Source organism: Sinocyclocheilus grahami, unplaced genomic scaffold (assembly GCF_001515645.1).
Source record: "Sinocyclocheilus grahami isolate Dianchi unplaced genomic scaffold, SAMN03320097.WGS_v1.1 scaffold1348.1, whole genome shotgun sequence".
Classification (NCBI taxonomy): domain Eukaryota; kingdom Metazoa; phylum Chordata; class Actinopteri; order Cypriniformes; family Cyprinidae; genus Sinocyclocheilus; species Sinocyclocheilus grahami.
Window position 1 is genome coordinate 250,853 of NW_015506527.1, and position 7,495 is coordinate 258,347.

The 7,495-nt window shown below is 36.5% G+C and overlaps 1 protein-coding gene across 4 annotated transcripts in view; it reads right to left on the reverse strand.

Annotated features, from left to right (window-relative positions):
- The window catches only part of LOC107569472 (serine-rich coiled-coil domain-containing protein 2-like), a 78,387-nt gene extending 77,333 nt beyond the window's left edge, over positions 1–1,054 (reverse strand). For 3 of the 4 annotated variants that reach the window (XM_016255576.1, XM_016255578.1, XM_016255579.1), the window contains exon 1: positions 792–1,054. The gene's annotated coding sequence lies outside the window, so the exon portion shown is untranslated. The remainder of the gene's footprint in view (positions 1–791) is intronic. The other variant, XM_016255577.1, reaches the window with a different exon arrangement.
- Between the last annotated feature and the right edge of the window lie 6,441 nt (positions 1,055–7,495).

Below are 7,495 nucleotides of genomic sequence, written 5' to 3' on the forward strand. Positions count from 1 at the left end.
TGTGTTTGCAGTACACAAGCCACGGTTAAGACAGCTGACTCCACTGTGATGTGATCCTGTCTCTCTCTCTCTCACACACACACACACACACGCACGCAAAACTCCGCATTTGAACAGTCAATAGCAAATACTTGCACTAATAACAAAACAGTAGCTGATTCAGAAGCGCCAGATTGTCATAGCAAAGTCCGAATTGCCTCCTCTCCTAGGTTCACGAAACGGTCGTTCATAAAATGCATTGCTGTTCTGTTGTAAGTCATCTTAAAGATTCCTAAATGCATCTACTTCTTGAAGGCCAAATGAAGTGCTTTTGCTTTCGCCTAGAAACACACAGCGTCTCCCTGACATGGCTGCTTCAACACTAACTGCGGTTACTGAAACCACGCCTTCTTTCCTTGCGTGCACATTTGGGCGCATTATGCAAATATTTCCACATAGTGACATAGATATGTGGGGGCGTGTTAGAACAAGCCGTTTTAGGGGGGCGTGGCAGAGTCTTAACTTTGATAAAGAATTGGTTTTGAGACTTTAGTCTTTGCAACTTCAGGGATCTTATCTATGCACAATCAGCTTGTAACACTCCAAAGAGAAAGGAAAACTTGAAATCGCATCATATGACCCCTTTAATATAAGTGACAGCATCTGCCACTGCTAGTACAGAATGACCCAGGATTGTAAACAAAGACAAAAGCCCATCAACTCACATGATCAAACCACTACGAGCAAACTATAGTACTAACATAGATTAACGTAACGTAACAAGAACACCAGAAAAATGTTGAAAAACGCACAGTCAGAAGGAAACCCACTCCTTATCTGAACGGCCGCCTGTACGATTTCATCCGATTGAAGGCGAATATAGCTGGGCGTGGAAATCCACCACAGGAGTCAAGCCCGTTTACTGCCACTGTTAAAGCTTCCACCTGATCCGACGCTTAGTCGATAACAGTTGTCCGTGCATATGAAGACTAGCTCTGCTCGTCACATTCTATGTTATTGTGAAGGTATGTCCTGCCGGCATGAGAGCGTGTTGTGTGAAAACAGCTGACACTGACATCAGCATTCCTCATACTGCGGGTATACCCGGAAATGGGCGTTGCTTAGCGGCGCGGGACGTTCTTTCTGATTTGGGCCTGCACCTATCATAAGAAGATGCCGCATTCGGCTGCAAGTACGCGCCCCCATCTGGCAACGATCAGCAAGGTAGTTGGTGGGGAAACAGAGCTTCTAGAAACTCCGAATCAATTAAACCAAGTGCTTCGCAAAATGATTCACTACATCTAAGCGCTGGAAACACCGAACCCTGGCGACACTCGTGCTGCAAACACCGCACTCTGCTGGTCAAAGAGGTGTAAATGCAACTGTAGCACGGTCTAAAAATGTATAATGGCACCTTTTACAAACTAATTCATGTTTTCACAAAATTGTAATCTATTATGTTAACTAAAAACGATTAAATATAAAGCGTCTGTGCATAATGTGTTCTTTTATTAATTGGTGGCTAGCTATTTTTAGGGAGAGCTTGGCTAATCAGGCCAGTAAGAGTCATGTACTGTAGTTCACTCTTTATTATGCACATTGTTAAAACTAGCAGACAAAAGCCGTGTGAAATTGTCAAAGAAAATATATCGTTCCAGCGTTTATACGTTTATTTTGCTGAGAACTTCTTCGGCTTGGGAGTGGGCCCGGGGAAAATATTCTTTCATGGCACGAATTGCAAGAGTCGAAAGGTAGCCTATTTGCTGATTTGCTGGAACAGATGATGAAATATCATTTGGTGTTTTGCCCACCACTCCACTGGATCCAAAAAAGATACTATTATACTCCAACATGTGCATCAGCCTTGGCACTGTGGACTCTTTGTATCTCATCTGTTTTATAGTACATGAGCAACTATTATTTTTTACATTTACATTTATACATTGACTAGACACTCTTCTCTTTATCTCCTGTCCTCTTGCTGAAGTGTTTAGGTTGATTCTGGTTTTAGCGGTGTAGATGTGGCATGGATCTGTGCTCTGCATTCAGAAAATGTCCATTCCTTGACTGCAGCATCAGCCAAAAGCTAGTCTTAAATCTAGGATCCACAAGTGTCACCTTGTCTCTTTATGAACTTGACAGCTCAGAAGCTTTACATTTGAAAAGTTGTTAAGTCTTTCATCTGCTGTTGATGGCTCTCTCATCATTTTTATGAAATATAAAATTTCTGTGATTTACATGTAATTCCAAATTGTTTTTTCTTCAATTATAAAATCATTTTTTTACAAATTATAATAATGTGTGGCTGTTTTTGTCCATTAATTACAATAAACGACCTGAAAACGGCTGTCCATCTACAGTTCCTATAACCTGACAGCTTCAGAGGACATAGTGAAGAATGACAGAAAATCCCCAAATCCATATGTGCAAAGCTTGTCACGTTATACCAAAAAATACACATTTAATACCCATTATAGCCAAACAGTCTGTAATAGCCTCCAAAGGTGCCTCAAATAAGTATTGCGTTAAGAGTCTGAATAGGTATCACATGTTTTTTGCTTTGTCATTAGGGTTATGGAGTGTAGATTGATGTAATTAATCATTTTACCAAAGGCTGCAAAATGTGGGAGAGAAATGAAGGGGTCTAAATACTTTCTGAATGTTACATTCCGGCTCAGGCAAGCAACAAAATACAAAGGGTACTATGTCCAAATATCAGATATTTATTAACTTAGGGGTTCAAAAAAAGAAGCAAAAACAACATAAATATATAAACAACAATAAAGAATTGCATAATTAACAGAATTCAACTTAAATTGAAAGAATAGCAAAAGGTCCAGCCCAGCTCATTGCAGGAACATTTCACAAAAGATCCAGGTCTCTTAAATATCCAGTTTGTGATTAATAACCAAGGTTGGGAGGGTTACTTTTAAAATGTATTCCGTTACAGTTACAAATCACTTCATTAAAAAAGTATTCAGTAACGTAATCCAAGTACCACAATATAAAAGTAATGTAATCTGATTACTTTTGGATTACTTCAAGTTGCATATGTAAATAAGTAAAAAAAGCAATATCTAAGCGCTTTTATTTAACTATGACTTTAAAATTAAAACTAATAAAAACTATTTGAAACTATTAAAAATTGTGTCTTGTTTCACCATCTAGATATTATTATTACAGTTTTAAAGTTTTTTTATTATAATTATTTTATTTCTTTAACATGTACAAGTAAAAATTAATATAGTTTATACACAACATTGAAAAATTTACACCATATACAGATTAGTCTATTTTAAAATAAGCCTACATATCGAAATTCATGTGAAATGCTATCTTTCTGTATTTCATTGACTGATCTGGGGTGTGGGGACTCATTAATTTCTACATTTTCAGGCTCATTTTCCGCTAGAAAACGTACAAATGCAGTCATGCACACCATGGAATTTTAAATCACTAACAAACACTATAATTGTAAATATTCAAGTTGGTTAAGCAACCTTTGTTAAAGCAACTAAGCGAACGAAAAAGAACTTCGTCATGAATAGCCTATATTGGGTCCTTGAGTCCATTTCGTCTGAAGTCTTTATGTCTGATGACTTTTTGTTTGAGTCCATTTTGTCCGATGTAATTTTGCCTGATGCCTTAATGTCTGAGTCCGTTTTGCCTGATGCCTGACACCTGATGTTATTTTTCCTGAGACCTGAAGCCTTTCAGTCTGAGGCATGATGCCTTTTTGTCATAAGACTGAGGTCTGAGGATGTCCTAAAATGTACACGTCACTTTCATATGGCAATCCGCTTTAACATTTAATGTCCCTAGCTCTACAATTTGTAATCTAGTTTTGACAAGTGAGAAAATGTCCAATTGTAAATACCTATTCTGCAATTTTGACAAATTTTAATTGCCATTAAGTTATATGTTATTGTTGCTATGAAGATATCTGCAAAAAAAAATGTATATTTATTATATTTATACATTTTATATCTTACATTTAAAGTATTATGATATCTACAAATGAGTTGTGACCAGGGGTGTCGCTAGACCACTTTTATTGGGGAACAAGCCCCAGTTAAATACCGCTGTGTCCCAGTAAAATATAACTGATAAATACTTGGGCCTATTAGGACTGATGTATACCGACTAAGAATCATTTTATCTGCTAATATTTCAGTAATCAAGTTGTGCGTGTTTTCTTTTAGCTGATTAGAATCAGAACTTGCAGATTCGCGAATGAATCATTCTATCAGCAGTGTTGCCAGATTGGGCTCCTTTCGGTAACGTCAGACCAGAAAAAAAATGCATTGGGCGGGTTGATTAAATTTGGACTGCTTTTTGATACAACTGGCGGGTGTTTAGTTATAACTACAAACACGTAATTTTATTCATTTTTCAATTGAATCCAAATTTACTATAAAATATTACGTGTATAATATGTTTCTATGGCTGGCGCAAGAGTGTGCCTGTGTCTGTATCTAAAAAGTACCTTATAACAAAAAAACCCAGATGTTTTGGGCTTTTTTGTTATATGCTTGTATTCATATATATATATATATACATGATTCTACTGATTCCCGCAGTTTCCGCGCTTGTAACGTTGGAAATTCCCGTAAAATTTCAGCGTGAAAGACGCTCGGGACAGATGACGGAATGTATCATTGCACATGCAATTATTATTTTGAGTCTTACAATTTTAAACTGTGAGACTGCTTTCTGTGAGCTCACACCCAAAGCGCGCACACATAGAGCCGCATCTGAGAGTGCGCGACTACAGAATTAAGTTGTTGCGCCTTATTGCTCGTAAACGGCAAAATACATACAAAATTATGTCAAAATGCCCGTCTTGATGATTATTCACGTAAACAGTCGATTTATACTAAACACTGTCGGTTATAGGCTATTAAATGAATGTAAACAGTTGAGAAACAAAACTTATGTGTAACATTAGATCTGTGGATGAGGTCTTAAAGAAACAGCAACCAAAATAAACCTTCTGCTGTCTGTCATTAATGTTTATTTATACACTGAAGACCAACCAGTGTTATTTTAAAGTTAAATAGATTATTTAGTTTCTGTGGTATTTCTGTACATGAAGACACCATCCCCCAGCACTGTGGAGAATCAACACCTGGCAGACGATCTGAACGAGTTCTACTGCAGGTTTGAAAAGACACCCCACACCCGCTCTGAACACCTCTCCACACAACCATTCACACCTCCAGCAACCCCCCTCTCCCCCACACCTGCAATTCAGATCAGCGAAGACGAGGTGCGCCAGGTCTTCCGGAAGCAGAAAAGGAGAAAAGCACCAGGCCCAGACTGTGTTACACCAGCCTGTCTGAAATCCTTGTCTTTTTAGTTAAAATTAATTAAATTCAGAGTTTGAGATCAAAGTTCTTTTTAATGATCTTCCTCACAATATAAATATGAATCAACAACATTATAAATTGATTAAAAAAATCCCCCCATAAGAGAATCCCCCCCAATTTTCCAAATTGAAATTCAAGCCCTATATATATATATATACAGTGGGTACGGAAAGTATTCAGACCCCCTTAAATTTGAACTGTGTTCTTATGATTAATAAGGACTGTTTTTAAAATGTTGTGTTGAATTTTTGTAATAAAATATAATTGTTGAGGCCAGGTTTTGAAACATTAGCTGCCCCACATTTTTTGAGATAGCAGTGTTCAGGTAAAATGGGCCGGCTGAACAGCAAAAAATGGGCCAGTCAAACTGCAAAGTGAAATAGAGACATTTCTGATAAAACACATTTAATTATATTTAATTTTATAATGTAACAGTGTAACATTGTTATTAAATTACATTAGAACATAAATTTCAATCAATTTCATCAATAAAACAAATATTTCATTAAAAACTGTAACAATAACCTGAACAACTAGTGTGTGTGTGTGTGTGTGTGTTTGATATGAAGGTTTTTCAAAAACAGTCTTGACAGATAAAGCCGTCATCATCAAAAATGCCATTCTCTTCACCACATACTCTTCAACACACATACACATGCCTCACACACATTAAACCGAGGTCCTGACTCTCTGTGGTCATTAAAAATCCCAGGATGTCTTTCAATGTAATGAATTATTATTATTATTATTATTACTAACATGCACACACAAACATGGTCAAACACACATCACATATATAAACATTTAGAAGGTAAAATGTGAAAAAGGTATGTCACAAATTCAATATTAAAAATTATTAATATTATTAATATATTGTATTTAAGAGAAACCACCAGAATTTCTGCTTAAACTCAACTCAGAAGGTGGCCCATTTTAACTGAAATGAATGGCTCTTTTATCTTAACACATTCAGGTAAATTGGGCCAGTGACTAAAAATGCTTTTTTATATATACAAAAAATGATTGCCGTGCATTATTCTCCACATATAGCGTGATCTGAACCCTAACTGGCATCGGCAGGTCGCAGCGCCACTTCCGGTGGCATCCCCAGCTGCCACTGGCAGCTGCCAGAGTTCGAGGCAGCTGCCACGGTCTTTCTAGACGTTTCTGCTGTTTGCTCGGTAAAACTACATTGTTCTCAGTGGCGTGCGGTGATGGTTTTTTAAAATGATGATGCAAAGTTCCCACAATTGTATTATTATTATTATTATACATTTTTGCCTTACCTTGCGATTGTTGGCTTCCAAACTGCAGTACTTCAGTATAAGTAGCAACTTAATTGAAAAGATTAAACTGGAGCCTTAAATGTGGTTAAAGTTGTCTGTTTGTCACATTAAAATTAATACTGTACATTTCTTGGGTTCTGATTTATTGGTTGCAAACCAATGTCAATATTTGCCGACATATGGCCGAATCTGTGCTTCTGAAGTGCACATCTTTCGAAGGAAAGAAAAGGTAGAGGATATTTTTTCATTGTGGGTGTTCATACTTACTCTTTGTATAACATCTCTAAGTACATTCTTCCTGTCATGACATTAGGGGATTTCCATGTCAAGCTGATGCCATTGTAATTAGATACAGATTTTCCCCCAAAAATTTACCTCACTTGATTTATTCAGTGGTAACACCTAAATGGGGGAAGCCTATAACCCATTCACAAACATAAAAAATGTATTAATCTTAAATAATGATCCTTGAGACTTTGCTTTGTATATTTTTGCTGATTATTTTACGTGCATTTTACATCATTTTCATGTGTCATCAAAAAGAATAAAAATGGAGAATAATATAAACATGGTACATGAATGAAATAACATTTTTGTAATATAAAATATCTGGCAAATATCTGTGGGATTCCTGATAAATGATGCATAACAGTTAAATTAATTAATTCTGAAGGAACTGGATTTGATTAAGATCCATTAAGGTCTTAAATGACACAAGAACTGATAGACAGCATTCATTATAACAAAAGATCATATATTTCTTAAAAATGTTTTAACAGCTTTATGTACTCTTCACGTTTGAAGCATTAACATCAGTGTCAGTAATTAACAAACGGTCCCTCTGTAATCTCTTTGCCACCT